We start from the raw sequence: 12,981 nt of genomic DNA, 5'->3' as shown, positions 1-12,981 counted from the left end.
TTGAATGGCAGAATGGAAATAGCTAACTCTCCTCACTCAGGTACATCTAACTTGCTGGTTGATACATTTTATAGTTGATACTGGGTAGAGCTCAATTAAAGTACTAATTAGGTGGAAGTCTGAAGCTATAAAGAGATAAAGTATGGGGATTAGATTGGAAAAATTCTGGGTGAGAGGACTGTCAGAACATAATAGACAATTTTCTAAAGGACTATATTAACATACTTAGTACTATTACCTTAAGATTTTTAGCCTTGGCCTTTCCTTGAACCTAGTTCTAGCTTTAGAAACTTTTATAATTTTCACACAATTTAGGAACCCTGTAAAGCTAGATGTACAGTAGGGAATATGAAAATGAGGCAACAATCTATGAGGTGTAGACAAAAGTCAATGAACATAATGCCCACCCAGTAGCATATGTAAATTTGGGATGAAAACTACTAGCATTAAATACAGGGTAAATAATCTTTCAACTATGATGTCATTGTGCTTCATACATGGTAGCATTGATGAGGTATTGGTTCTATGGACCTGATCCAAATAGGATATACCAAGAGCAGCAGGAAACGTCTTACCTTTGATTAGAGCAAAAAACTCAAGTTTTGGGCATTGCACATACCTATCAAAAGCAGAACCAATTCCTATTTGCTCAACTTTGTCAGAGTTGTTTAATCAGATGTAGTGGCTTCTCATTGGCTATTTGACTCTTGAGATACAAATGAAAGTGTTTTTTTTCCTTCACTGTAAGTGTTGGCTACAGACGTCAAAAGGCTTCAGCAATTGAATTCCACCTACTTTCTGGGCAGCTACCAAGTCTACCCTTGCTATATGGACTTCCTTTTTTTTGCTCCACTTGTATCAGGATAAGTCCCAGTTTATGCTCACTCTGTGCATTCTTATTTTGTGACGTCATGAGAGCCTGTGGAAAGGGACTGCAATTTAAATGATTATTGGTGTAATGGATAGTGAAACCTTAACGATACCGCCTAATTCATTTTCCTGATTGTGGCTACTTATGCTCACAAGCTGCAAGTGTCTCTCTGACCCATCTCATTTTAACCAGAAGTTGAGCTGCATAAAGCCAGCAGGGAAGGACTTGGCTCAGGCTGGAGAACAGGAATGGCCTTTGCCTTTCAGTATTCCACATGTACATGGGCACACATCACCCTTCTGTAAAAATCTTCACCTATTCCATATCTACACCTTATTTTTTAAATCCTGCTCATCCTGCCTATTCAACCTATACAAATTTGGCCCTCCTTTTAAATCAGACTAGTTTTTGAAGAATAAAATAGACCCAAGATTTAACCATTTTTAAGTGTACGGTTTAGTGGCATTAAATACATTAGTAATGTACTGCCATCACCACCATCCATCTCCAGGACTCTTCATCTTGCAACACTTCATCTTGAACCTATCAAACAATAACTCCCTTTCTGCCCTCACTCTACCGCCTCACAACCATCATTACAATTTCTTTGATTTTGACTACCTCATATAAATGGAGTCATACAATGTTTGTCTTTTTGTGACTGACTTCACTTAATGTACTCGTTTCATCTGTTTTGTAGCATATTGCAGAATTTCCTCTTAAAGGCTCAGTACTACTCTGTTGTACATACTCTAATGTAAATACCACATTTTGCTTTATCCATTCATCCACTGATGGACACTTGGGTTGCTCCTATGTTTTAACTATTGTCAATAATGCTGCTGTAAACAGGGGTGTACAAATATCTCTTTGAGACCCTGCTTTCAATTTTTGGGTATTTATTCAGAAGTGGCATTGCTGAATCATATGGTAATTCTATTTTACATTTCCACCAACAATGCACAAGGGTTCCAATTTATCCACGTCTCACCAACACTTATTTTTTGTTTGATAGTAGCCATCCTAATGGGTGTGAGGTAGTATCTCATTAAGCTTCACTAAAACAACTTTTTTAGAAAAAGATCATGTGAGTTACTGTCTTGTGTATCCTCAGTGTCTAGAATAGTGCAGCCACATAGTAGGCATTCAGAGTTTGTTGGATGCTGCTTAGTCTCCTCACCCGAAGTGTAAACATTTAGAGCAGGGACCATTGCTTATGCCCACAATGTTAGGCCTTTACTCAAGACAGTAATTCTGGGGCACATATTCTGCCCAGCTTCCACATGATAGAAATGAGCATAGGGACAAGGCCATTACCAAAAAACTATAGGGATATAGGTTAGATTTTATTTGAGGTGTAACTTTTTTTCCTGTTTACAAATTCAATTCAAGCTTTCATAGAGAGTTCAGACAATATAAAAATCTGTACAGAAGACAGTAAATCATTCAAAATCTGACCACCTAGAGACACTGCTGTTACAGATACTGCTATTCTATCAGATATTTGCATTTATACCCCCACATGCCTGTGTCTATATATATAATTTTAGAAGCTTATATGTGCTGTTTTGCAGCCTGTTTTAAAAAAAAGTATCATTCCATAACAATGTACATCTTTTTAATAACTAATGTTTCATTCTGTTACAGTGTAATTCATTTAACTAATTCCCTCCTGATAGGCTTTTAGATTTTTTTTGATTGTTTATAATATAGCTATGAATATCCTTACATGTTTTTACATATGTCCAATTTCTTTGGGCGGATTCCTATACGTGAAGCGTTTGAATCAGAAGATCGACATTTTACTTTTTGATAAACCTCACGTCTGTAGGAAGATGGTAGTTTAGTGTGGAAGCCTAGTCACAGTCATCTTGGGCCTTCACGACCATCCTCTCTCTTCTGATTCCTACTTCATCCTCCATCTCAAGTTAGGATTGTTACTATCTGAACCAAACAGATGAATTTCTGCAGTATTTTTAAACTGTGGACCTCTAATAGTCCCATTACAGTGGTTGTCCTCCTCATTGGCAAACTGTTGTTAGCCTTTGCTCTTCTGACAGTGTATTCCATTCATACACCATCGCCACTACCATCCAGGCATAGGATGAACATCATGAACCCCGTTTTGCAAGTGAGCAGAGGGTCCTTGGAAGGAAGGATATCCAGAGGATACCAGGGAAGTACTCTGGGTCCATTAAGCTTTCTCAACTAAATGGTGAACTCACACTGTGAGCTGGGAATTGAAATCTTTGGGTGGGAAAAACAACAAAAACCTTTGAATAGTTCAGACTAAAATAAACCAGGATTTATCAAAGATGATCTTTCAATATTACCAATATACTCAATTAAGTGATTTGTGTTACTAAGTAACAAGTTCAATTCATCTCGTGATTAACTTCTAGAATGTCAGGGTCAACCACATTTTATCTAAACTCCACCTATTTTTATTTTGTCCTCCTCCTGTCCTGTTCATGCCTCTTCCAGCCTCAGGTTGATAGCTTATCTTCCAGGTTCCTTGGATGAATCATACTCCACAGACCTGTAAAACAGCACCATCTCCTTCCAGAGCTGTTTGCTTAGCAGGCAACATAGCCAAACTTTCTCCCAGTTTAGGATCTGTTTCTGCAAATGTGGCGAAAGTTGTTGACCCAGGGCCTATGGCAGAACAACTGTGTTCTTTATTTCTTTGGGGCTTTGGACTGACCCAAAGCAGACCTTCAATGAATGAAATGGCCCTAAAGAGGAGTAGCCCTTTTATGGATTCAAGCCTTCCCACGGAGGGAACTTTTTTTAATGTAGTTTTAGTAGATATTAAAAGCATGTGGTTTTTTAAAGATTCAAATTTTACAAGAGTTAAAAGGTAAATCTCAGTCCCTCATTTTCCTTCTCCAGAGGGAAGAAATTACTAGTTTCTGTGTCCCCTTTCAAATACAGTGCATATATAGTCAAACATCCAAATTTTTTTAAACATACTAAACACTGTACCTTGATTAGTATCACTAAAAATACGTCTTGGGGCTTGCCTATGATGATAGTAAGGAAGCATGGATAAGAGTAATGTATGGGTGACAGTGCATCCAGGATCATGGACTGGGAAATTCTTGGACCATGAGGTCTCACCCTTCTATCTCTGGACAGGGTATTTCCTCTCTTAGCCACAAAAAAGGTTCCATAGGCTGCCTGGGAACCACATATTCATAACTTGCGTCTGTGTGTAAAGGTCTAGCTTCAAAAAGTGTGTGCCTGAACGTGTCTGGGTGCAGGTGCTTGTAGATCAGTTAATATGCTTCTGTTAATTTGTCTTAGTTTATTGTTTCTGTTTATTATGTTTCTGCGTCAGGATCTCTGGATGTGACCCGGTGCATGTCACTGTTAGTGTGCAATGTGTATCACGTTTGCTGTATGTTTCTGGGCGTGTGAGTGCGCTGTCATTATGTAGATGTTCCTGTTCGGTGTCAGTGCGTTTGAAGTAACGGTAGCAGTCCGTAAGAGTCCACGTCCGCGTATCTTGTCAGGGTCTTTTTCACTCACCAGTTCCCCTACTTATGCTTTCCATCATTCTTGAAGGATGGGGGGGGTGTGGGGACACTGGCCGGACCCGACTCAGGACTCCCAGCATAGTGTACCGTCCCGGCCAGGGTACGCAGGAAAGCCCGCTGCGCACGCACATTCCTGCAGCATGGGAGACGAAGAGAAATTTGGGATGGCGCGTTCTCTCGCGCGCTCTCTAGTGGCCTCAGAGGGCAGCGCTGACAGAACGTGAGGGCGGGGCCAACGGCGGCGGAAGTGAAGTCACTTCCGGGCTAGGGTGTTTGTTTGGACTGGAGAAGGGAGGCGGCGGGCGAAGCGCGCGTCGAGCCGGGGAGCGGCGCTGCCTGTGGAGATCCGCGGAGGCCGACCGGATTCGTTGGCTGCCGTCCCCGCTGCCGTGCACTGGGTGAGGGCTTCCCTCGGGCGGAGCGACGAGAAGGGTGCGGCGGCCCTGGCGGTCGAGGGACAGCACCTCGGCGACGACTGAGGGGCCTAGCGGGTCCCCCGGTTGTTGGCCACCAAGCCCCGTATGGCCTCCGGTGTTCCTTACCCCTTTCAGGCGAGTCTGAAGGATGAGCTTGGACCGACTTCGTCTTTTTCTTCTCTGAGAAATGGCCGTCGCTCCTTTTTCTCATTGTCATTATTATTTATGATTTGGATCTCGCAGCTCTCTATCCGGGTCCTCGGTGGCGCGCGAGGGTTGCCGGGAAAGCACTGTCTCGCGTTCCCCCCTCCCTCCAGTTCCTTCAACCCCCGCTCTGGTACCCTTTTTCCCCTGCCCCCCACGGCCACCTCGGCAACAAAGCTCATTGTTTCTCCCCACTTTACGCCTGCGCGTCGCCACGCGCAGCCCCTACTTGCTGCGCGTGCGCGCTCCTCCCGAAGCTGGGGTGGGGGAAGAGAAAGGGGCGGAGGGACTGGCGGGCTGGCGAGCGTCCGAGGGGAGCGTTCTGCAACCGTCCACGGGCCTGTATCTTTCTGATCCCCTTTCTCCCTTTTCTTGGCCCTCACCTACCCCTTATTTTTAGTTGTGTTGTATCCCATGTTCTGGATAGGAGGGCCTTGAGGGTACTGGGAACCCCTGCTCCAGGAGGGTTTTGAGCCAGATGAACTTTAAGGGCCCATCCAGTTCACATTCTTTGATTCTAGGCCTCCTAATCTCTCTGCTTACTCCCCACCATCCCCAAAAGTATATGGCTTGTGGTGAAGTTTGTTTTTTCAAAACATTTGTTGAAGCAGCCAGCAGTGGTATTTTCTAGTGACTCCAAAAAGGCCTTTTCTGCTTCCTTTTGTTGTCTTGTTTCCCCTAATTCCGCAGCCCCATCGCCCCACAGAATCCGCACACTCTGGAAAGAATTTGGCTTCCAATCTGCCGTGGGAGAAGGTCTAACAGCTGACAGCTTTTGACATTTGTTTCAACAGAAGACACATTTCCATTTTGCATGTGCTGGCTGATAACTGTCTTGTACTCTGGGGGCATGATTTCTCACAAACTGCATTCAAGCAGTTAACCAGGTTTTGGTTTGCACTTTCATTAAATTGCCTTTGGAATTTCATCTGCTGCAGGTTATGTTTGCAAATAAGAGAAGGGTCTCCATAAGGAATTTTAATGAGATTCCCAGTGTGTGCTGTTTTTTGCTTCTGTTTCCGTTTTGAGAGAGAGGATATTTGGCACGAATTAGCCTTTTTATGCGACTTGTTAATTGTGAACTTGAACAAAAGTTAGTTTTTTCTCACAAATAAGTGTCTGTGACAAAGATAGGTAACTTTCCAAAAATTACACCCTTTTTCTCTGTTTCCTGAAGGGAAGGGGGTTAGGCACTGTAAACTCTCTGTAATGGTTAAAGGCTTGGGAGCTTGGATGATTTTATTATAGTATATATTACATATTGCTCCTTGAGAGCTCAAATTGAGGTAGGTAATCCCTGCCCTCTTTGGGACAAACATTATAGTAGGCTTTTCCTTCAGTAAGAACTCTGCATCTTCTTCAGGTTTATCCCTTTACAACTCTAGAGAGTGAGGCTCCAGTTTTAATGAAAACATAAACATTTATAAAATGTCCACTGTTAGCACAGGAATTCATGGATATTGTGGGAGACGGAAAAAGGTGGAAAATAAGACCTCTGCTCCCCCCCTTTTGTGGTTTTACATATTCTTGTAATTTACAAACTTTTTTCTTTCTTTCTTTCTTTTTTGGTGAGTAAGATTGGCCCTGAGCTAACATCTCTTGCTAGTCTTCCTCTTTTTGCTGGAGGAGAATTGTCCCTAAGCTAAGATCTTTGCCACTCTTCCTCTATTTTGTATGTGGGACGCTGCCACAGCATAGCTTCATGAGTGGTGTGTAGGTCTACACCCAGATCCAAACCTGCAAACCCTGGGCTGCCGAAGCGGAGCATGCACACTTAACCACTACGCCACTAGGCTGGCCCCAACAAACTATTTTCATATTCATTATAATAACTTGTGAAATAGGCACCGCAAGTTTTATATCGCCCATTTTGAAATTGAGGAAATAAAAGCTTGAGAGATTTATTAGGCACATACTTCTGTAGCACTTAGTAATTCCAGGCATTGTTCTAAATGCTTTTACAAGTATTTAATCTTCACCATCTCTAGGTGGTACTACTGTAAAATGAAGATAACAAATGGCAGATGTGAAGTAACTTGCCCAGTGTTACACAGCTAGTAAGAGCTGGAGTTCAAATCCCAAGTAGTCCAGAGATTATGTGCTCTTAACCATTATCTCATGCTGCCTGTGATTTAATGATGAATTCAAGGTCTTGTAGGTGGTTTGTGGTATGTCTGGGATTCGAACCCAGTCCAAGATTAGAATTGTCCAAGTTATTGCCTTTGTGATCAGCAGCACCCTGCCACACAGGTGCATTAATAGTTTGCATTTGATACATCTAAAGTTGAATTCCAATAACTCAATCTTTTCCTTAATTTGCTCATTGTTTAGAGAGGTGCTGTCCAATAAGGTAGCTACTAAGCACATGTGTCTATCGAGCCTTGAAATGTGGCAAGTGCAACTGAAGAACTAAATTTTTAATTGTATTGAATTTTAAATTTACATAACCACATGTAGGTCGTCGCTACCACATGGGGTGGTGTGGGTTTAAAGGTTAGAATTGCCTCTTCTAATTTTTTTTTATCCGTTTTTATACATAAGGATGGTATTTCTGTATGCTTTAAGCTTTTATCGGTAGAGATGATAGGCAGAGCTGAGCCATCCTTACTCCCACCTAATCACCCTCGTTATACGACAGTTGAGATTAGGGTTATAGTCTGATTGGGGGTTTTCTGTGACATTGTTTCACTCCCACAGGTTTTTGGACCTGTGATTTTTACCTTAGACCTTGCTCTATCAACCTTTAATTGCTCTGTTTAATAAGCACCAAGATAGACAGTACTATTGTGTGCCAGGCTGTCTGCCTAGGTACTGTTATTATTATCCATTTTACAGATGGGGGACCTGAGACACAGAGAGGTTAAATAACTTGCTGATGGTCACACAGCTGGAAAAGCCATCTAATTCCAGAGCCCGTACTTTTAATCATTACTTTATACTGCCACTTATTAAAGCGAAAAATTGAATGCTGCTTGGAAACTTCTGAGTGGATAACAGAGGCTGATGCAAAAATTTTTTTCCTCTCACTGCTGAAGAGACAACTAGTGGGTTAAAATTATATACATATGAATAAGGAAAGGTGGTGTCTAGGAGTCAGAAGAGAACTCTGAATTTTGATGAGAATTCTTAAGAGATGAAACTAGGGGGGAGTTTCTAAAACTTAAATGATATCCATATTTTAAAATTTCATAGAGAATAGAAACAAATGGACACTGCTGGAAACCAGTGTGTGTAAGAGACGTTTCAGGAGGGAAGAAACAACTGAAGATGTGAGTTTGTAGATTGAAAATGCGAGGCATCATTAGTTGGAAAAAACTGCTCTCACCTAACCAGAATCTGGTGAAATTTCTGAATTTAGGTGTTAGGCGCTCATATTAGGCTCTCAGCTAAACAGGATGTTTACAAAAGAAAGAAAATTAGTTTTCTACAACAGTGAAAGCTGGAATATTTGTAGATTATTGACAGAACAGAAGTCTAAATCTGTCCCACTTAATATTGTTCAAATATGAAGGCAAAAGACGTTTTCAGACATCCAGTGACTTAGAAATATATATCCTCAGGTAACTTTTTGAAGAGTAAACCAAAACAAAGATGTCAAGTTAGGGGAATATGATGAATAAAAGACACAATGATAAGCAGTGAATCTAGCAAAATATAAATAATAATGTGAATTTTAAGGGTTCAATTAAAAATTCTTTAAAAAGATATATACTGTAAGAGAAAAAGTTTTAAAAATGATTTTTAAAAATTTTTTAAATTAAAAAGATTTTTAAAAATGATTTTAAAGTGAATTTTTTTAGAAGTACTTTTTAAAAATCTGTTTAAAATAGGAAAATAAACATTACAGGAATAGAATGTGAAAAGTAAATATGATGGAAGACATAAAACCAAACATCAGTCATCAAAAATGTTGATTTCCTGTCAGACAGAGTCTCACATTGGGTCAAATAATGTTATAGTAGAGGATTTGAATTCACGACTTTCAGAATTTAACAGATCAAGTAAAAAAAATCAACCATATATGTGTGTGTATATATATGTGTGTGTGTATACACACACACATCATATTTGTGCCTTAGAAATCACACGTTTTTCTCTTTAGGCTCAAAGAGCAGTGTGCAAAAATCATAGTTGTCTGCAAACAAAAATGTAATAGATCCCCAAAAGTGAAGGTTTTTCTGGCTGCATTTTATAACATAATAAAATAAAACTAGAAATCAGGGCGTCAGAACATACCCAAAAGAACCTTAACCACTTGAAAATTAAGAAAATTATTCTTCTGAATAATCTCTGGCTCCTTGTAAATTAAATAATTTGTAATTACCTAAAATTGATAAGAACTATATTCTGTATAAAAACTTCTAGGGAAAATTTATAGATATAAAATTTTTATTAAGTAAAAAGTTGAAAATAAACACGTTTGTCAACTTGAAAAACAAAGCAACAGATTGGCTGAAATTAAGTAGAAAGGAAGGGAAAATAAAGTGAGAAAACTGAAATTAATAAAAATAAGTAGAAAAGATGGATGAAAGCAAAAGCAAGGGTTTTGTTTATTAAAGTTGAAATTTTTAATAGATAATTCATTCACAACTCAAAAGATGCTACAAAAATATCTCTAGCCACCTAGTTCTTCTCTCTGTAGGCAACCAGCGTTCTCAGTTGTTTTTTAGCAGCTCTTATTGAACTGTAATTCACATACCATGCAATTCACCCATTTAAAGTGTACAGTAGAGTGGTTTTTAGTATATTCACAGAGTTGTGCGTCCATCACCACAATTTTAGAAAGTTTTCGTTACTCCAAAAAGAAACCTTGTACCCCTTAGCTGTCATACAATGTATGGTCCTTTGTGACTGACTTCTTTGACTTAGCATAATGTTTTCAGTGTTCATCCATGATACAGCATATATTAAGTATTTCATTTCTTTTTGTTGTTGAATAATATTCTATTATATGGACATACCACATTGTATTTATCCATTTATCAGCTGGTAGACCTTTGCATTTTACTCACTTTTTGGCTATTAATAATACTGCTATGAACTTTTGCGTAGACACGTATTTTCTTTTTCTTTTTTCTAAAGATTTTATTTGTCCTTTTTCTCCCCAAAGTCCCCTGGTACATAGTTGTATATTTTTAGTTGTGGGTCCTTCTAGTTGTGGCATGTGGGATGCCACCTCAGCATGGCCTGATGAGCAGTGCCATGTCCGCACCCAGGATCCAAACTGGCGAAACCCTGGGCCGCCGAAGCAGAGTGCACGAACTTAACCACTCAGCCTCGGGGCCGGCCCTAGACATGTATTTTCATTTCTCTTGGGTATATACCTAGGAGTAGAATTGCTGGGTTATATGGTGATGTTTAATCTTCTGAGGAGCTGCCAGACTGTTTTCCAAAGCAGCTGCACCCTGTTAACATTCCCACCAGCAGTGAATGAGGGCTCCCAATTTCTCCACATTTTCACGGATACTTATTATCTGTCTTTTTTATTATAGCCATTCTAGTATAAAGTGATATCTTATTGTGGTTTTGATTTGCATTTCTCTGGTGGTTAATGACGTTGAGTGGCTTTTCGATGTGTTTATTGGCCATTTGTATGTTCTTTAGAGAACTGTCTATTCACGTCCCTTGCCCATTTTTTTTTTGTTTTTTGGGGGGTTTTTTGAGGAAGATTAGCCCTGAGCTAACATCTGCTGCCGATTCTGCTCTTTTTGCTGGGGAAGACTGGCCCTGAGCTAACATCCATGCCTATCTTTCTCTACCTTATATGTGGGATGCCTGCCACAGCATGGTTAGGTCTGCACCCAGGATCTGAACCAGTGAACCCTGAGCAGCTGAAGCAGAACATGTGAACTTAACCACTGCGCCACCGGCCCAGCCCAGCCCTTTTTTTTTTTGAGATTGGCACCTGGGCTAACAACTGTTGCCAATCTTTTTTTTTTTTTTTTTCCTGCTTTATCTCCCCAAACCCCCTCTGTACACAGTTGTATATCTTAGTTGCCTGTCCTGCTAGTTGTGGGATGTGGGACGCCGCCTGAAGGTGGCCTGACAAGCAGTGCCATGTCCGCACCCAGCATCCGAACCCTGGGCCACCACAGCGGAACGCGCGAACTTAACCACTCAGCCACGGAGCCGGCACCCCCAGCCCATTTTTTAATTGAGTGGTTTGTCTTTTTATTATTAAGCTATAATAGTTCTTTACATATTCTAGATACAAGTCCCTTATCAGATATGATTTGCTTCTCAGTTTCTTTATATCTTTCCAGAGATTCTATGCATTTGGAAACGGTGAACACACAGACACAGATCTTCCTCTTTTACATATGTGAAGAGTTTATTACACTGACCTGCAAATTGCAGAGCTGGATTTTTTTTTCCTAGGATAAATCCCTGGTAGGTCTAAGCGAGGAAAAGAGGAACATATAATCAAATTAAGTTTGAAACAGAAGAAATTAGAACAGTTACAGTCTGAAATTTTATAACAAAATTGAAATTTTGGAGAAAATTAAATTTTAGTGAAATATAGATTACCATAATTAACCAAAGAGATAGAAAACCTGAATAGACTAATCATAATAAGAAAAACAAAATTAAAGGTTGTTAAAGATGTACTAGTTTAAAAACTGGTAGTAATTTTAGATTCATTTACCTTCAGGGATCTCATACTTTTTGTTACTCTAATTATTACTGAACATAAGGATGGAAAATTTCTAGTTCATTTATGTTTGAAAGCTCTTTTCTGTAGGGGTCAAGTGTTCTGGGTTTGCAGTTATTTTCTTTCACTGTAGTCTTTTGCTTTTCATTAATGTTGAGAAGCAGCTGATTTTTTCTTGTGACTTTTTTGAAAATAATGTCCTTCTTTTTGTTTTCGCTTTTAAGAATTCTCTTTGATATTCTGCAGTTTGACTATAATGTATCTTGGTTTGTATTTATCTATCTTTCTTTGAGATTCCTGGGCTTCCTAAACATGTTGGTTGATGTCTTTCACCAGATCTCGAATATTCAGATCCTGCCTCTGCCCCACTTTTTTCTTTTCTTCAGGAATTTGGTAGTTCTCATTCTATCCTCTACATTGTTTGAATCCTCTTTTGTATTTTCTGTGTTCTTGTCTTTTTGCTTTTTTTTCTGGATAACTTCTTTTTATCTTCTAGTTCTTCTGTTGTGTCTAATCTGCTGCCAAACCTATTATGCGTTTATTTGCGTTGTGATTTCTGTATATCTAGAAGTTTCATTTGGCTCTTATCCAAATCTACTACGTACTTTTTATACTTTGCTGTTCTCTGAAGATGTTTCAAGCTTGATCTGTATTAATCATTTGTTTTGTCATCTGTGCCACATAATCCCAATATTTGAAGTCTGGTATGGATCTGATTATGCTTTCTGTAAATTGCACTGCTTCTTGCTCATTGTGGCTTTTTTTTCCTTCTGGATTTGGTTATCTTTCATTGTGTACTGTTCATTGCCCTTGAAAAATTTTTCATGGAGGTCCCCAAGGCCTAGAATAAAGATGAGCTTCCCCCAAGAAGTTTTACATTTGCTTTTACCAGGCACTTGGGAACACTACCAATTCAGGACCGCTTCATACTCAGTTAATGTCTTTGGGTGTTGTGGACCTCCCAGGTGATGAGAATTTATTCCTCCTACCCACAGGAGGACATAGTCATAGTGTCTGTGTTCCCTCCCACCTTTTCCTCTTGATTTGTTTGGTGGGGAGTGGGGTTACTTTTGGTTTACCCTCACCCTAAATGTATAGCCCTTTAGGGTCCCAGCTTAGAGTGGGGAGGATCTCCTATTCATTTTCCCACCTTGACTTCTGTGCCTCTTGCCCCATGAAGCATCCAAGGACTCAACCCAAAGAAGCCTAATGGGCAAAAGCCCTCAGCACAAAGGCAGCTTCAGTGTTTAGGAGTTCCTCATTTCTCTCTGAATTCCAACTTTACTTTCTTGTCAATAC

At 39.9% G+C, this 12,981-nt stretch overlaps 1 protein-coding gene and 1 long non-coding RNA gene across 8 annotated transcripts in view; one reads left to right on the top strand and one right to left on the bottom strand.

The window, feature by feature from the left end:
• Nucleotides 1-2,184: 2,184 nt before the first annotated feature.
• Nucleotides 2,185-5,270, bottom strand: LOC103547996 (uncharacterized). The gene is made up of 3 exons (XR_544144.2): nucleotides 4,953-5,270; nucleotides 4,403-4,543; nucleotides 2,185-3,410 (listed from the first exon to the last, which is right to left on the bottom strand). It is a non-coding gene; the product is annotated as an uncharacterized lncRNA (long non-coding RNA).
• Nucleotides 4,626-12,981, top strand: part of PAIP2 (poly(A) binding protein interacting protein 2) — a 20,304-nt gene continuing 11,948 nt past the window's right edge. For 2 of the 7 annotated variants that reach the window (XM_070570808.1, XM_070570809.1), the window contains exon 1: nucleotides 4,626-4,808. The gene's annotated coding sequence lies outside the window, so the exon portion shown is untranslated. Of the gene's footprint in view, nucleotides 4,962-5,234; nucleotides 6,317-8,222; nucleotides 8,300-11,293; nucleotides 11,421-12,981 lie in introns of those variants that run through there. The other 5 variants (XM_070570812.1, XM_070570815.1, XM_070570813.1 and 2 more) reach the window with 5 other exon arrangements.

The sequence above is a fragment of the Equus przewalskii genome, chromosome 13 (assembly GCF_037783145.1).
Source record: "Equus przewalskii isolate Varuska chromosome 13, EquPr2, whole genome shotgun sequence".
In the NCBI taxonomy this organism is placed as follows: Eukaryota; Metazoa; Chordata; class Mammalia; order Perissodactyla; family Equidae; genus Equus; species Equus przewalskii.
Note: the sequence above shows the minus strand (reverse complement) of the source record. Positions and strands in the feature narration are given on the sequence as shown.